We start from the raw sequence: 16,780 nt of genomic DNA on the forward strand, positions 1-16,780 counted from the left end.
TCTGGTTTTAATAAAACCAGTGAAGAATGAAGTGGAGATTAGAGAGGAATGTGTCTATGGTTATCTCTTCTCTTCAGTTATCGACAGTCTCATATAGTGTGTGCTACCCCTTCTAAAGTGGGTCACATCTACATGGGCTGCCAGCCATGCACAAACACACACTAACACACACATACATTCAACTGCGTGACACACGTGGAGAGGAGAGGGGAAACGGTGGATCACACGTGCCTGAGCCTGTCTGCTTCACAGAAAGGGGGAGCGACTGGGAAAATAAAGGGGGTGAATGGAGGACTAAGACAGTTAAACATAACAAAAATAACACTTTGTGGCATTATTTGAAAAAATAAAAATAAATAAATAAAGTTCCTGTGATGGCAAAGCTGAATTTTACTGAATTACTCCCGTCTTCAGAGTCACAAGAAATTATTCTAATATGCTGATTTGCTGCTCAAGAAACATTTCTTATTATTATCAATGTTGAACTAAATATTTTGCTATAAAACATAAGACCTAAACACATCACGAGAGAGAATAGTGGAGGAGAGTGTGTTTGATTATTTGTGTGCGCAACACAATGAGACTTTTGAAAACAGCTGAACCACTGTCATGCTACTGAAATTTTTCTGTACAGAACACTATAATGTTTAATGGATTCTTAAATAACTTTCATTCTGACTCATATGCTCCTGCTCTCTCTTATCGGCCACACAGAAACATAAACACATTGTGCAGTAATTAATCACAGAGCCACTGTCTGCAAACTGATACAATATGGCCCATTGATTTTGCCATGACCTCAACTGGCCTGTCGGCGATAAACGTATGCCTGTTAATTGGACCAGCTCTTTGGTGTCAAGTTGCTCTATTATCGTTCAAGCAGATTCATTTCCATCTGGAAAACAGGCTCTAGTTCTTGACAATAAAAGCGCAATAAAATTACTTCCTGAACTGATACAAGATACAGAGGATGTGACTGACAGGAGACAGTTTAACAAAGGTCAGCTGTGGTGCAATGGTGCTCAATCCCTATGGAAAAAAAGAGCGCTTAATTGAACTGAATGTGCTCATATCTTAAAAGCATATTTTCCAAAACATGCACTTGCAAATAATACAATATTAATTAAATAAAATAACACTTACAGTAAGTGTACTTACAGTAAAGAGAGACACTTTAATGTTTCTTAAAGGGGTCATATTTTTTTCATATTTCAATTTTTCCTTTCTCTTTGAAGTGTTACAAGCTCTTGGTGCACAAAGAAGTTCTGTAAAGTTTTCAAGATACAGATCTTCCTTTTCTTCTTTACTTCATATGAGTGTGCTACACTTCCTGCTGCATGCAAATACTGTTAACGTATAGCAAATAGCAGATGGTACATTTGAATTTTTTTGTCCTTTTTTGGAGCTTGACAGCTACTGGTTGCTGTCCACTTTTATTATATGTAAGAGTGTGGAAATTTTGCTACTGTAGAGAACTCCGTATGAGTTCTATGCAAAAGAAAAATATAATGTGTTTCACTAAGCACTCTGTAAATGATGACAATTTTCATTTGTGGGTGAACTATCCTCTTTACATTCTCCCCATTAACCTTACAGTGTCTGGCTGTTCCTCACCTGCTCCCGTAGGCAAATGTACTGTTAGATGAGGTAAATGTGTATCTAACCCATTCTGGGCCCAGCAAGAAAGAGAGACAGCCTGCAGGGTGACAGATGGCGAGGGCCAAGCGTCAGAGACTCGAGGACGGAGCGGCATCAATCCACTTCACTCCTCCACCACTACCTCCTCTCTGACCCCTTCATCCCTCCTTCCAGACTAGGACACAGCTCTATCTCTACCATAATTTTCCCATCCCTGAGAACCACGCGTAAGGATACACAGCAGGACAATGCAAGGCCAGCCGTGCACCACAACACAGACGCTGACTAACTCGCTTTGACCTCTTAATTCATGAACTGGGAGCTGTGAGGGGTTATGGGACACCTCCACATGGTGAGAAGCGGCCTGGGGTCACAGACTGGCCTCAATTAATGCTGATCTGAGGATTATGAACTCTAATGAGTCCAGACTGCCACTAGTTATAAAACTTTCTTCAGTTACTGGATAAAAAAGTGGTTCAATACAGTAAAAAGTACAGTATACAGTAATATTGTAAAATATATTCATTTAAAATAACTATTTTCTATTTCAAATATTTTCAAATGTAATTTATTCCTGTGATGCAAAGCTGAATTTTCAGCATTATTACTCCGTTACTTCAGTGTCACATGATCCTTCAGAAATTAGTTAATATGCTGATTTGCCTCTCAAGAAACTATTGTTCTAATTAATATTTATGTGGATATTTTTTTTATCCTTGCTGAATGAGATATTAATTTCTTAACCATAAACAAACAAATAAATACCTACATACATACATACTGACCCTAAACTTTTGAATGACAGGATAGGAAAATAAGACATACAGCAGGGGTCCAAAAGATAATTATTAATTTATTATTTGAGAAATTAAAATAGAAAATAATGCAAAACAGAATCATTTTAAGCAAGGTATGTGGGTGGAAAAAGTTGATATTCCCTAATAAGAGAAAGACCAAACAGAACCTATTTCAGGTATGAGGAAAAACTCAACTGTGGATTTGTGCTGTTTTTTTATTTCTGTCACGGAGAATCGGATTACTGTCCAACTCGCACTGTTTCTGAGCTTTGGGATGGTATTAGCGTTTTAATTTTCATAAAACTAACAACTGAGCCACATTTGCTGACCTCTGACTGCAGCCTTGCAATTTGGTTCAGGGACAGGATGCTCTCATAAGCTTAAAAGTGTCTGAACCCATTCCAATTCACCTACTTTGCCTTCTGACTGTATCCTCCTATATTCTCTAATCAAGACCTCTTCTCAAAGTCCTTTCACAAGAACCCTTTTCCGAACACAGCTTTGGGCGGCCCGAGTTCAATGCTTCCTGTCAATACTCTTTACTGTCTTGTCCCATATATGGTTTCCCATTTATGTGGTTTCCACTAAAATATTAAGCAGCCTGACGATTCAAACGCGAGTTTTGAGCAGTGTAGAGTAGCGCTTGTTGTTTGTCATTTCTCCCATCACAAATGTAGACATGGTTTTATGTTAACGCGGCACGGCACGATGCAACACAACGCGTAAAAAGACAGTATAAATCATTATAATCTGTAATTATGTCACCACTGGATGCAACAAATGCCTGTATACAGTAATATTGTAAAATATATTCATTTAAAATAACTATTTTCTATTTCAAATATTTTCAAATGTAATTTATTCCTGTGATGCAAAGCTGAATTTTCAGCATTATTACTCCGTTACTTCAGTGTCACATGATCCTTCAGAAATTAGTTAATATGCTGATTTGCCTCTCAAGAAACTATTGTTCTAATTAATATTTATGTGGATATTTTTTTTATCCTTGCTGAATGAGATATTAATTTCTTAACCATAAACAAACAAATAAATACCTACATACATACATACTGACCCTAAACTTTTGAATGACAGGATAGGAAAATAAGACATACAGCAGGGGTCCAAAAGATAATTATTAATTTATTATTTGAGAAATTAAAATAGAAAATAATGCAAAACAGAATCATTTTAAGCAAGGTATGTGGGTGGAAAAAGTTGATATTCCCTAATAAGAGAAAGACCAAACAGAACCTATTTCAGGTATGAGGAAAAACTCAACTGTGGATTTGTGCTGTTTTTTTATTTCTGTCACGGAGAATCGGATTACTGTCCAACTCGCACTGTTTCTGAGCTTTGGGATGGTATTAGCGTTTTAATTTTCATAAAACTAACAACTGAGCCACATTTGCTGACCTCTGACTGCAGCCTTGCAATTTGGTTCAGGGACAGGATGCTCTCATAAGCTTAAAAGTGTCTGAACCCATTCCAATTCACCTACTTTGCCTTCTGACTGTATCCTCCTATATTCTCTAATCAAGACCTCTTCTCAAAGTCCTTTCACAAGAACCCTTTTCCGAACACAGCTTTGGGCGGCCCGAGTTCAATGCTTCCTGTCAATACTCTTTACTGTCTTGTCCCATATATGGTTTCCCATTTATGTGGTTTCCACTAAAATATTAAGCAGCACAACTGTTTTTAACATTAATAATAATAATAATAAATGTTTCTTGAGGAGCAAATCAGCATATTAGAATGATTTCTGGGGTGGGCGACATACCAGTAGACATGATAAACCAGTTGACTATCGTCTCTAACGCGGTTACACGCTCATGTGACGTTGCTGTGCTACGTGTTCACGAAACATATTGTATGCACATGTTTTTAAGCATTGTGGTTTAAAAACAAGTGATTTTATGCTGTAGAAACGCTGTTTCTAAGTGTTTCGCAGCGAGTTTCTGAGAGCTTCAGAGAGGCGTGCGCACCTGAAGATGGTGCTCACAGAGCGTGGGAGTATTGAACTGAGTTATTTTTGCCACTTTATAGGCCTTGAATGGTTAAGTACACACACTGTATATGTCAAAATGCCCATCAAGTGTTAAGTGAAAGCAAACAGTTGAGAAAGAAATGACAAAGGCGGGGCATAGAGGAGAAATATGACCCCTTTAACACTTTTTAAAGTGTACTTTGTATTAATATCAGATTAAAAATAAATTTTTAATACATTTTAATTTGTAAATACATTTACATGTTTTAATAATTTTTTTGTTATCCTTTAAAGAAGTACATTTATTTTGATGTGTTGACTAACATAATAATTCACATGTAAAGTGCTTGATTATAATTTAAAGTATTTCAGTTTACCATAAATGCTTGTCAGTACATTCAGCAGTACAGTATAACCATATTTCAAAGACAATAGAAGTAAAAATTTAATTACACATAAAGTTGTCCTTAAGTCTGACTTAAGTTTAAGTTCAACTAATTGCAATTAAAATAAATTTAAATTTAAATTGTTTTCATTTCATTTCCATTCATATACAATTAAATGTCCAAAAACATTACATTCAGTTCACACTTAAATACAGTGTATTCTTTTAAAGTATATTATTTCCATAAGTTCTCTAATAAATATGCTATAGTGTTTTCATCTTTAAAGCTGTCAAGCTCCAAAAAGGACAAAAACATAACAGTAAAACAACTTGTGCACTAAATTCCAACTCATCTAAACCCATATAATGTATGATATATGATATACTTTCCTATGCAAAGAAAAATAATGAAATCTAAAATATTATTTACTAAATATCTTTCCTTCTGTACTAGTTTTCAAGATACAGATCTTCCTTTTCTTCTTTACTTCATATGAGTGTGCTACACTTCCTGCTGCATGCAAATACTGTTAACGTATAGCAAATAGGGGTGGGCGACATACCAGTAGACATGATAAACCAGTTGACTATCGTCTCTAACGCGGTTACACGCTCATGTGACGTTGCTGTGCTACGTGTTCACGAAACATATTGTATGCACATGTTTTTAAGCATTGTGGTTTAAAAACAAGTGATTTTATGCTGTAGAAACGCTGTTTCTAAGTGTTTCGCAGCGAGTTTCTGAGAGCTTCAGAGAGGCGTGCGCACCTGAAGATGGTGCTCACAGAGCGTGGGAGTATTGAACTGAGTTATTTTTGCCACTTTATAGGCCTTGAATGGTTAAGTACACACACTGTATATGTCAAAATGCCCATCAAGTGTTAAGTGAAAGCAAACAGTTGAGAAAGAAAACACATGTGTAACACTATATTAGACCAGGCAGCTCTTAAAGTGACAGCAGTCTAATATTCATGCTGTCTATCATTAATGTTAATCAAACAACAAAAGAGAGAAAATCTCTCACTGCTCTTGACTAAATCATTTTAGTGAGCAACTAAAATAAGAAGAAATATATATATATTTAATTTACACAGTGAAGAATAAGCAGTGTTTTTATACATTTGATTACTTTATACAATGTATGTAGCAATTCTTATTTATTTGTTCTACTGTATTTTTTTTTTGTCCTATTGCTTGTAATTAGATTCTTATTCTTATTTAATCACTGACTTGTCTTCATTGAGCTTGAGTTTTTTGTTTAGTTTTTTTAATTTAGGCTAGTAGTAGTTTTTTGTGATACTGACACTGGTAAAAAGAATTATGAAATTTCTATGGTATCAAAAATTTGATATCATAAAGCCCTTATTTAAAGCAAAAATAGCTATATCGTGATATATATCATTACCTTAAAATAAAATTACACATATTGTGATATAAGATTTTGGTCATATCACCCACCCCATGAAAACTGCAGTAATGACGCTAAAAATTCTGCTTTGATATCACAGGAATGATATATACAGTATATATAGTATTTTCTACTCAAAAACCCAGAAACACACAGACTCACATTCAAAGGCTTACAATTCTCATCTGAAACTCTGGATTATGACAGCAGCAAGCTGTACTATTTTCTACAGACGTACTTTAGATTGTCAGTGTCAGTAACCAACCGGCCCACAGCAGTTGATTAATGCCGTTAATCTCCACGGCTGTGTTATTAGGCGGCTGTAATGGGTCTAACAGCAGCACAGTGGTGTCAAAGTCACGCAGCGTCTTCAATCATCTCAGAGACGACTCAAGGACACACAAGAGCTCAGCTCTGATGTGAGTGATGCTCAGCGCTCAAGCGCACATCTGCCGTTTCTGTGTTTAGGATGCTTAGTTACAAACCTCTAATATGACTCTCAGTGTCAAACGCTGTTTCTCACTGTTGTAAATCTGCAGTTATACTTGAGTTCCTAAGGGACTGCATGTGACCATGGAGGCGTCCACCATAGTACTTTTCTGTCTTCTGTCTCTGTCTTTTCATTTTTAACATGATCACTGCAGAGACACCACACATTAAGTCCCAAGACAGCCACGATTTAAGCATGGAGGACACAGCTGCCTGAGAGAGTGTTACATAATCGTCTTATAACACCAACTGAGAGATTTCTCATCTCTCTGTTCTGCTCACTCAGGACTATTTGTAGTCTCAAAACAACAAGAATAAAAATATCTCAGTATTTCGTAATGCAATTGTAACCCTATATCCTGCATGATAAGTAAAAGCAGTAAATCTCAGATTTTTTTTATTTTGTGTCTAGAATTGTTTTCCAGGAAAGTAAAAGCAGCTTTGTTGTCCTAATGCTCTGCTGTCTGTCCTAGTTTCCACTGTGTTCATTGTGCAAGCACACATACATAAAAGATGATTTGCTGCTTCAATTTTCAGATTTTTTTTTTCAGTTTGATTTGGTGGAAGACAACACTCGAGCCAGAACAACCCCACAAAGCTCACGTTCTCCCTGTGAGAGAACAATGTGTTTTAAGAGACTCTGTGAAAGAATGGTACAGATCAAATATGTAACAGCAAGAAAAAACACTAAGTGATTATATTTTATGCATCTTGAAGTGCTGACTTTCACAAAAAACATGAGGCAAATACACACAAGACAAATACACTGGATTAACAGGACACAAGAGAACAGAAAACAATAATATGACAAAAAAATTGTGTTGACAATATATTACATAATCATCATGACATACTATAGAGTATAAAATATGCTTGCGTTTTATTAAAACCTTTAATAAAAGTTTATCAAAATTGACTTAATTACAAATCGAATTTTGCCTGAAATCAGGTATTTTAGAATTGAAACTATTACAGTTTTTCTCAACGCTTTTAATTAGTTTTTGTATTTCCATTTATATTTTAATTTGTTTTAGTAATTTTGTTGTGTGTTTTGATTGTTTTAGTTCTAAAGGTTTCTGTGTTTGTTTGTTTTTTAAAGTATGTCTTCATATTTTCTTTATACATTTTAATTTCAGTTTTACTTGTAATTATTTGAGTAGTTACAGATAAACTAAATGAAAGTTGACCTAGATGAAAATTAGAAATATTGCCTTGATAAGTAAGTCCAAGTTTTTTATATTTTATTTTATTTCAGGTGAAGTTTATTTAATTTTAAGTAATGAAAATGTTTTATGTGTATGACTAGTTTTAGTTAATAATAACTTTGCCTGAAACAAAACTTTCACATTTAATTTTACTCAAGAACTAAAAAGTAGCTTGAGAGCATAAAGAAATCAAGAAAAAATACTTTTCTCATTTAAAGTGGTCATATGATGCGATTTCAATTTTTCCTTTCTCTTTGAAGTGTTACAAGCTCTTGGTGCATAAAGAAGATCTGTAAAGTTGCAAAGACTAAAGTCTCAAATCCAAAGAGATATTCTTTATAAAACTTAAGAGTCAACCACGCCTACCTAAAACGGCTCGTTCTAACACGCCCCCACATGTCTACGTCACTGTGTGGGAAGATTTGCATAGCACCGCCCAAATGTTCACACAAAGAAAGAAGGCGTAGCTTTTATTCTCGCTGTAGTATTGTTGTCGCCGCCGCCATGTCGTGAAGACGCTGTGGCGAAGACGAAACTACTTTGTTTGGCCTTCCAAAAGAGGCATGTAGAGTATGTGGAAAATAATATGTTTTTTGAACCTTAAACCGCATAAACACATTTCATTACACCAAATACACAAAATAATGTTCTTTTTAGCAACATCATATGACCCCTTTAAAGTATCTTTGCTGCAAAAACCCTGCAAAGCATTTATTTAATCACAACAAGTTTCTTAACAATCTAAGGCTCTAAGACTCACAGACACTATTTTTCCTTTGAAATGTAATTGCTTACGAATATAAATATTCAGTACAAATTCCCATAAATAGTACTTTTAGATTTACTCAGCACCTCTCGCCATTCATTAGCGCTCCAAATGGATTCAGGTTCTTAAATACTAGCAAAAATAGCAGTTCAGCCTCAGACAACAAGAGGGAAGATAACTGAGAATGAGAGACTAGAACTTCAGAGGTAAAGATTAGTGGTAAAGTTTTTATTAGTAGTCAAATTGATAAATAAAGACCAAACAATTCCATTGTAAGAATATTGACCTCTCTATAGGATGGATTATGAGGGCATATACAATTTTTTAATAATTGTGTGGAAAAAGAGTGCACAATTTAGGAGGATTTTTCCTCTAAGCTGCTCCAGAAATTCCTCAGTTAGCCTCCAACATCATTCTTGATGAGGAAACAGAACTCAAAATGTTAAAAAAGAGCAGCTTCTCTTAAGATCTCCGCCTGTCAAATAAACCTAAAGTCATTTTCTCACAAATTCCATCTGCCTCTCCATTCTCACTCTCTCCATCCAGCTCTCTCAAATTCCTTCTTTCTTTTCTTCTAGTGAGCAAAACTCTGTCCAATAAGATATGTTACAAAACCTCAGTTTTCATCAGTCTCAATATCATCAGATAACATTGAATTAACTAATTGACAATAATAACAAATGACACAACTACTATAAGCACATTCATTTGTCGAAAAATGTAAACTACTCAGCAATTTATTAAAGGCTGGATATATAGTACATCCCACTTGACCTGCATATATATATACAGTACATTCATGTAAAGCAATATACAGTATATTAAATGGCAAATCTCAGCTGTCTGATTGTTTATTGTCGCAAAACATATGACCCTGGACCACAAAAATCAATTTGACACCAATAAGCTGTCCATTGATGTATGGTTTGTTAGAATAGGACAATATTTGGCCTAGATACAACTATTTGAAAATCTGGAATCTGAGGGTGCAAAAAAATCTAAATATTGAGAAAATCACCATTAAAGTTGTCCAAATGAAGTTCTTAGCCATGCATATTACTAATCAAAAATTAAGTTTTGATATATTTACAGTAGGAAATTTACAAAATATCTTAATGGAACATGATCTTTACTTAATATCCTAATGATTTTTGGCATAAAAGAAAAATCAATAATTTTGTCCCATACAATGTATTTTTGGCTATTGCTACAAATATACCCGTGCTACATAAGACTGGTTTTGTGGTCCAGGGTCTATGAATGTGCGTTCCGCTTGTGTACCGCTCATGCTCATCGGAAAAGCAAAGTCCGCTCAAATAACGCGCTGACAGGAAATTTCTATGCAGTATAGGACTACTTGTTCCGGTTTGCAGTAGTGCTACACTCTTAAAAATAAAGGTGCTTCACGATGCCATAGAAAAACCTTTTTGTCTAAATGGTTCCATAAAGAACCTTTAACATCTGAAGAACCTTTCTGTTTCACAAAGGGTTCTTTGTGGCGAAAGAAGGTTCTTCAGATTATAAAAAGGTAAGAAAGAGATGGTTCTTTAAAGAACCTTTGACTGAATGGTCCTGCATCTTCAATAAACAAGCTACAGGTAGTCCAAAATGCAGCGGCTAGAGTCCTTACCAGGTCAAGAAAATATGATCATATTACCCCAATTTTACAGTCTCTGCACTGGCTACCTGTTAAGTTCCGTATCAGTTACAAAATATTATTACTTGCCTATAAGGCCCTTAATGGGTTAGCTCCTGCGTACCTAACTAGTCTTCTACCACGCTACAATCCATCACGCTCTCTAAGGTCGCAAAATTCTGGACTTTTGGTAGTACCTAGGATATCAAAGTCCACTAAAGGAGGTAGAGCTTTTTCGCATTTGGCTCCCAAACTCTGGAATAGCCTTCCTGATACCGTTCGGGGTTCAGACACACTCTCTCTGTTTAAATCTAGATTAAAGACACATCTCTTTGGCCAAGCATTCAAATAATGCATCTCATAATCTTTTACTGCAGTCATAATCTTTTACTGCAGTTATATCTAATCAAATGCACATTATTATTCGTTAGTTTGGGTTACACAAATCATTTTTGCTTGGTTGGAACAGCAGCTATGCTAATTATGTTTGTATTTGTTTCTCTGTCTTTTGCCACGGGATTAACATCCCGTGGTAACTAGGATTTACACAAGCTTCAGTCTGGATCCAGAACACCTGAGAAGAGATGATGCAACCCCTCAGAGGACCTCAGATGATGCCAACCCTGAAACAACATACAGAACTACCACATTTTGCTATAAGTTTGATTGCATCATATAATAATTGCTGTTAATATTGTTCATCGTCTGTTTTATTACGTCTTATATTGATTTTTCTGTACTGCTGGTTCGTCTGGTCAGAGGAGAACTGGCTCCCCGACTGAGCCTGGTTTCTCCCAAGGTTTTTTCTCCATTCTGTCACTGATGGAGTTTTGGTTCCTTGCCGCTGTCGCCTCTGGCTTGCTTAGTTGGGGACACTTCATTTCCAGCGTTATCGTTGACATAATTGCAAAGATATTATTTAAACTGAACTGAGCTGGATGTTGACATCACTGAATTCAATGATGAACTGTCTTTAACTGAAAAATGAGTGTTTACTATTGTCATTTTGCATTATTGACACTATTTTCCTAATTAATGCTGTTCAGTTGCTTTGTCACAATCTGTATTGTTAAAAGCGCTATATAAATAAAGGTGACTTGACTTGACTTGACTTAATTATCCAAATAATGTATAGTCCTACAAAGCTATTATTATCAGAGCATTGCATAGCAGAGCATAGCATCACTGAGGGTAGCATTATTTTAGCAGCTTAAGATAATTCATATAAATTCAAGTCAAAGTCAATAAATTCAAGAGTCTTGACAAGACACTGACGCGTCGCTGACGCCCGCGAATTATTTGGCATGCTAAATATCAGGAGCTGTTGGCGATTCAAAATCAAGCTGTGTGAAATGAGTTCTGACTGAAAAACACATAGGCGATGACCTACAGCCAATGAGAGACCAAGACACAGGGCAGAGGGAAGTTCAGGGAGGAGTTAGACCAGAATATCAGTATTTTAATAGATATACGAACAATTATATCATACAGGAACAAGCACAATCATTTGCTTGACCAGCCACAACATCAGCATAACAGTTACATCAGCAAAATTATTTACCTCCAACTCTCTTTGCAGAACACCCAATCCCTGTTCCCTGCATCTCCCTCCTGCATAATCTGTTTTTCTTTTTCTCCTTGTAGCTGTCATGCAGTGTGAAAACCACGTTGACCCGATGAGTTTGAAAATCGTGCAGTGTGAACTCGGCATAAGCGGACAGCGGGTGAACAAAGAGTGAATATATAGCGGGAGCGGGTGGGTGCGGAATAGAACCTTGCGGGAGCGGGACTAAAAAAACAGTCCCGCGCAGAGCTCTACAGCACAGTAGCGCTACTGCAAACCAGAACAAGTAGTCCTATACTGCATAGAAATGTCCTGTCAGCGCATTATTTGAGCGGACTTTGCTTTTCCGATGAGCATGAGCGGTACACAAGCAGAATGCACATTCATAGATCGGAATATTGAGAGGAGAATCAAACCTCGCAGTGACGAGGAGAGTGAAACATGTGCACTGAACACTGCGGGGCGGGGCGAGACGCGGCTGGCCATATATATTATTATTATTATATGTAGCCTATATTTTCGGTGCAGCCCTACTTACATCCCCTCCTTGTTTACAAATCCGACGTAAATCCATACATCCGATTTAAACGCAGACGGGGCTTTCCTGATAACTTTCAGCAATGCCGCCCTCTTTATTTTACAAACTTACTGCATGCTGAAGGTGACCCAGCTGACCTCACCAGAAAAAAACTCAACACCACCATCTAGTGGATTGTAAAGAAATTTATTTTATTATTCTACCAAATAGTATAATAAAAGATCGATACTTGGTGTCCGTGTATCGGAAAAATATCGCGATACTATGCTGTATCGATTTTCCCCCCCACCCGTAGTGCATACTGTTCATGACCAGGCAAAATGCCTTGTTTTCCATTAAAAATCCAGCTTGAGAAAAATATTGTTATTGGTAGTGTTGAATAAAACCATTTTTGTAGATTTAAATAAAACTGAAAAATAAAACAAAATAAAATAAAACTTAGAATTAAAAAGTACAAAAATTACTAAAACTGAAATAAAAATAAATTATAAAAAAATAAATAAAAAAAATAAAAACTAACAAAAATCACAAAATCACAAAATAACCAAAAACTTAAACTATAAAAAAGAAAATGAAAGCTATTTTTTAGATAAAAGCGAATTTAAAATATATAAATCGAAACAATACTATAATAATATATAAATAATAATTAAAGAGATGCAAAATACATATTAGGATCATGAATTAATAAAATGAAGTAAATACATAAAAATATACAATAAACAAATAAATCGTTAACACTTTATTATAAGAACCAATTCTCATAATTAACTAGTTGCTTATTAGCATGCCTATTATTAACATATTGGCTGTTTATTAGTGCTTATAAAGCACATATTCTGCATGACCATATTCTACATCCCTAATCCTACCCAATACCTGAATTTAACAACTACCTTACTAACTATTAATAAGTGCCAAATTAGGAGTTTATTGAGGGAAAACTTTTAGTTTATAGTGAATATGTGTTCCCTAATCTAAAGTGTTACCAATAAATAATTTAAAATGTTTGTAAATTATATTGTTCATTATTACATGCTGAATGTTTTATGTCCATTTACTATTTTGACATTTTTGGATACAGTTTACAGTTATTTCTTACAGTTGGATACAGTTTATCTTCGTAAAAAGACATGTTTTTGGCTAAAAATGCTGATTGTCTTAATAAGAGTGATGTAGTTGTAGTGCTCTGTGTGTATGTGAGTGAGCTAGAGTCCATATGGAGATCTGATGGGGTCTGACAGGACGCAATGCTTCACTGAGACAGACCGGCCAGCCCCACAGCAGGATACTCTATAAATACCCCATCACTACCTCTTTCTCTTCTCCCCTCTCTCATTTTAGCTCATCAAACATGAAAAGAAGGCAGATGCATTAATAAACAAAAAGGACTGTGCAAATTAAGCATAAATAAACCCAAAATCATTATTTAGATATTCTGCTCCAGACGGCCATGCGTGAGGAGAGGCTCCGGGGGGAGTTACGTAACTGACTCTAATCCTTTTTTTTCTATGCAGCACAAGAACAGAAGAAACGGCTTCACCATTAAAAGAGTCAGGACAGCTTCTATCCATCTCAAATGACTGCTTCTCGGAAACTGCATTTATAACAGTGTGATTAATACAGATAAAATGTTAATGACTGGCAGCCTAATATTTTATAGCCAAACAAAACTGCTTCAATATTTTCCCTCAAATTTGTCACAATATGAGTCTTATTTTCCACATAAATCATGAAGAATCAGAAATACACCTGACATGAGATTAAAATGTCAAGCAAATGAGCTGATCTCAGTACTGCGATATTGAGATCCAAATCCTGTATGTACTTTGGTTCTGTAGGGAAATGCTGAGTCAACCAAATAAACTGAAGTCCTCTCAAATCAATACTGACACACAACTTCAGTATTCTGCACTAATTTGGCAGCAGTACACATAGTGGCCTGTAGTGGCCGGTGAACACCAACCACACTCCCCGCTGGCTGGTCTCCCAGATGTGCCGTCCTGGTTTTGTTCACCTCTCCGTGCTGCTGCCTCAATGACAAGCAATGTGAGGCCCAATTAAACCCGACTCATTTTCTCATACTCTCCTCCGAGAGCTTCAAACAGGTTAAAGTTCACACATTCAGGACAGACTCCTGCTTTAGGCATCTAACCTGCATGAAGAGGAGGTCATACTACATGACAAAGATCAAACAAATTATCCCTTTGATTATGATTAGGTTCTAAAAACCAATTTTGCAATGAATGCTGATAAGGTAATCAACAGCAGGTTTGGGTTAGACAGTTCATCACTGTAACGTGGGGTTTGGGTTTTGTTTCTTACTCATTGTTTTCATGTCTTTTATTTTGTAGTTTGGCCACAGTCACGTTCTTTGTCATGTGATTCCCTTGTCTGTGTGTTATGTTTTGATTTGTTCCTAGGTTCATGTGTCATGTTCTCATTGGTTGTCTTAGTCATGTGTCTTGTCTCTCATTGGTTGGTTCTTATAAATAGCCCTCATGTTGCCTTTGTTCTTTGTCGAGTATTGATGTTGTATCCCTGCTCTCTCGGTGAGTCTGTTTATGCCAAGTTAAGTCTGTTCGAGTCAAGTCAAGTCAAGTCTTTTTGGATTATGTTTTGTCTTTGTTGCAAATAAACTGCACTTGGGTTCTCACTTCAGCTCGCATTCAGTGGACATTTGTTCCAATCATTTACTCACCCTAATGTCGTTCCAATCCCAAAAGACTTTCATTCATCTTCAAAACCCAAACCCAAAGATATTTTTATTGAAACTTCTGTCCAAGTTTCAGTCTATTACACTAAAGTAGTCATTAGGGCAGTCCATTTAGGATAGTCCACTCTATCCATTAGGGCAATCAGAAGGTCGCGGGTTCGAGTCTCAGGTCCGGCAGGAATTGTCGGTGGGGGGAGTGAAAAACCAGCACTCTCTCCACCTTCAATACCACGACTGACGTGAGACCCCTGACCAAACCCCCAACTGCTCCCCGGGCGCCGCAGCATTGGTTGCCCACTGCTTCGGGGGGGGGTGTACACTGTGTGTGTGCACTTGGATTGGTTAAATGCAGAGCACAAATTCCGAGTACGGGTCACTATACTTGGCCACACGTCACTTCACTTTCACTTAAAACTTTGCCACTTTGAAAAGTTCATAGTCATCCTAAAAGAAATCCACATGAAAATAATGGTTTAATCCAAGTCTTCTAAAAAACGTGATAGATTTATATGATGAACAGGTATTATCTCAACTTCTGTGGCTTTTTGTTTATTAGGCGTCGCTACCAAAGTGAGAAAGAAAAAGCCTTGCATTTATCTGCTCAATGTGGTCATGACATTGATAAATAGTCGCAGAGCAACACTAAAGTTTTAGCTAAGCGTTGAGAAAATTAAATGTCTCAAAATATTTATGTATGCTATCCATTTGTGCCTTTTTATTAAGGTAGACTCATATTTCTTTCTACACGGACCACGGGAAATCCATTACTGCTCTCTTAGGACAAATGATATGTGCAGAACAGTGGCACAAAAAAATACTGTTGAATGTGACATAAGGCTTACAACTGTATTTACTACAATTGTCTTATTCAGATAATAGCTTACAGGTGCTGTTTTAAAATAGTAGATACATTGTTACTTTTATTCAGCAAGGACAGTGTAAATTAATCAAAAGTGACAGTAAAGACATTTATAATGTTACAAAAAAATGTAATTTCAAATAAGTTATGTTCTATTGAACTTTCTATTCATCAATGAATTCTGAAAAAATATATCATGGTTTTTACAAAATATACTGAACAGCACAACTGTTTTTTAACATTAATAATAATAAGAGCAGTTTCTTCAGAATTAGAATCAGAATCAGAATGAGCTTTATTGCCAGGTATATTTACACATACGAGGAATTTGTTTTCATGACAGAAGCTTCCGCAGTGCAACAGAATGACAGTGACAGAACAAAAACACAAATGTGAATCATCTGCACAGCGGTAACATTCATACAGGCAATTTATGGTACACCCCTATTTTCTTTTCATTTTGGAATGGGAAAAGACATGAGAGAGAGGGAGAGTGGACGAGAGTCAGCTGATGGAGTGGGCTGAAGAGGGAACAACACCACAGGCGTTCACTAAACTCTATCCACATGGAGCTCACAGTAACCCCACTTCCCACAATTACACGTGCAATAGAAGTCCAGGAATATACAGCGTACAAAACTGTTTTCTCTTGGGAGGAAAACATTTTTTTGCTGAGGGATTAAGGACATCTCAAATATTAATAATTTATATTTATACATACATATCTTTCTCTTTGGAAGTTCTTCAAAAATAACTTTTAAATTGACTCCCAAAGCTATATGTTCTATACTT

At 36.2% G+C, this 16,780-nt stretch overlaps 1 protein-coding gene across 2 annotated transcripts in view; it reads right to left on the reverse strand.

Annotated features, from left to right (window-relative positions):
• lzts2a (leucine zipper, putative tumor suppressor 2a) overlaps window positions 1-14,580 on the reverse strand; it is a 53,485-nt gene extending 38,905 nt beyond the window's left edge. Inside the window, exons 1-2 of one of the 2 annotated variants that reach the window (XM_016268414.1) lie at window positions 14,569-14,580; window positions 3,852-3,857 (exon numbers count right to left, since the gene is read on the reverse strand). The gene's annotated coding sequence lies outside the window, so the exon portion shown is untranslated. Of the gene's footprint in view, window positions 1-3,851; window positions 3,858-10,231; window positions 10,238-14,568 lie in introns of both variants that reach the window. The other variant, XM_016268415.1, reaches the window with a different exon arrangement.
• Between the last annotated feature and the right edge of the window lie 2,200 nt (window positions 14,581-16,780).

Source organism: Sinocyclocheilus grahami, unplaced genomic scaffold (genome assembly GCF_001515645.1).
Source record: "Sinocyclocheilus grahami isolate Dianchi unplaced genomic scaffold, SAMN03320097.WGS_v1.1 scaffold45.1, whole genome shotgun sequence".
In the NCBI taxonomy this organism is placed as follows: Eukaryota; Metazoa; Chordata; class Actinopteri; order Cypriniformes; family Cyprinidae; genus Sinocyclocheilus; species Sinocyclocheilus grahami.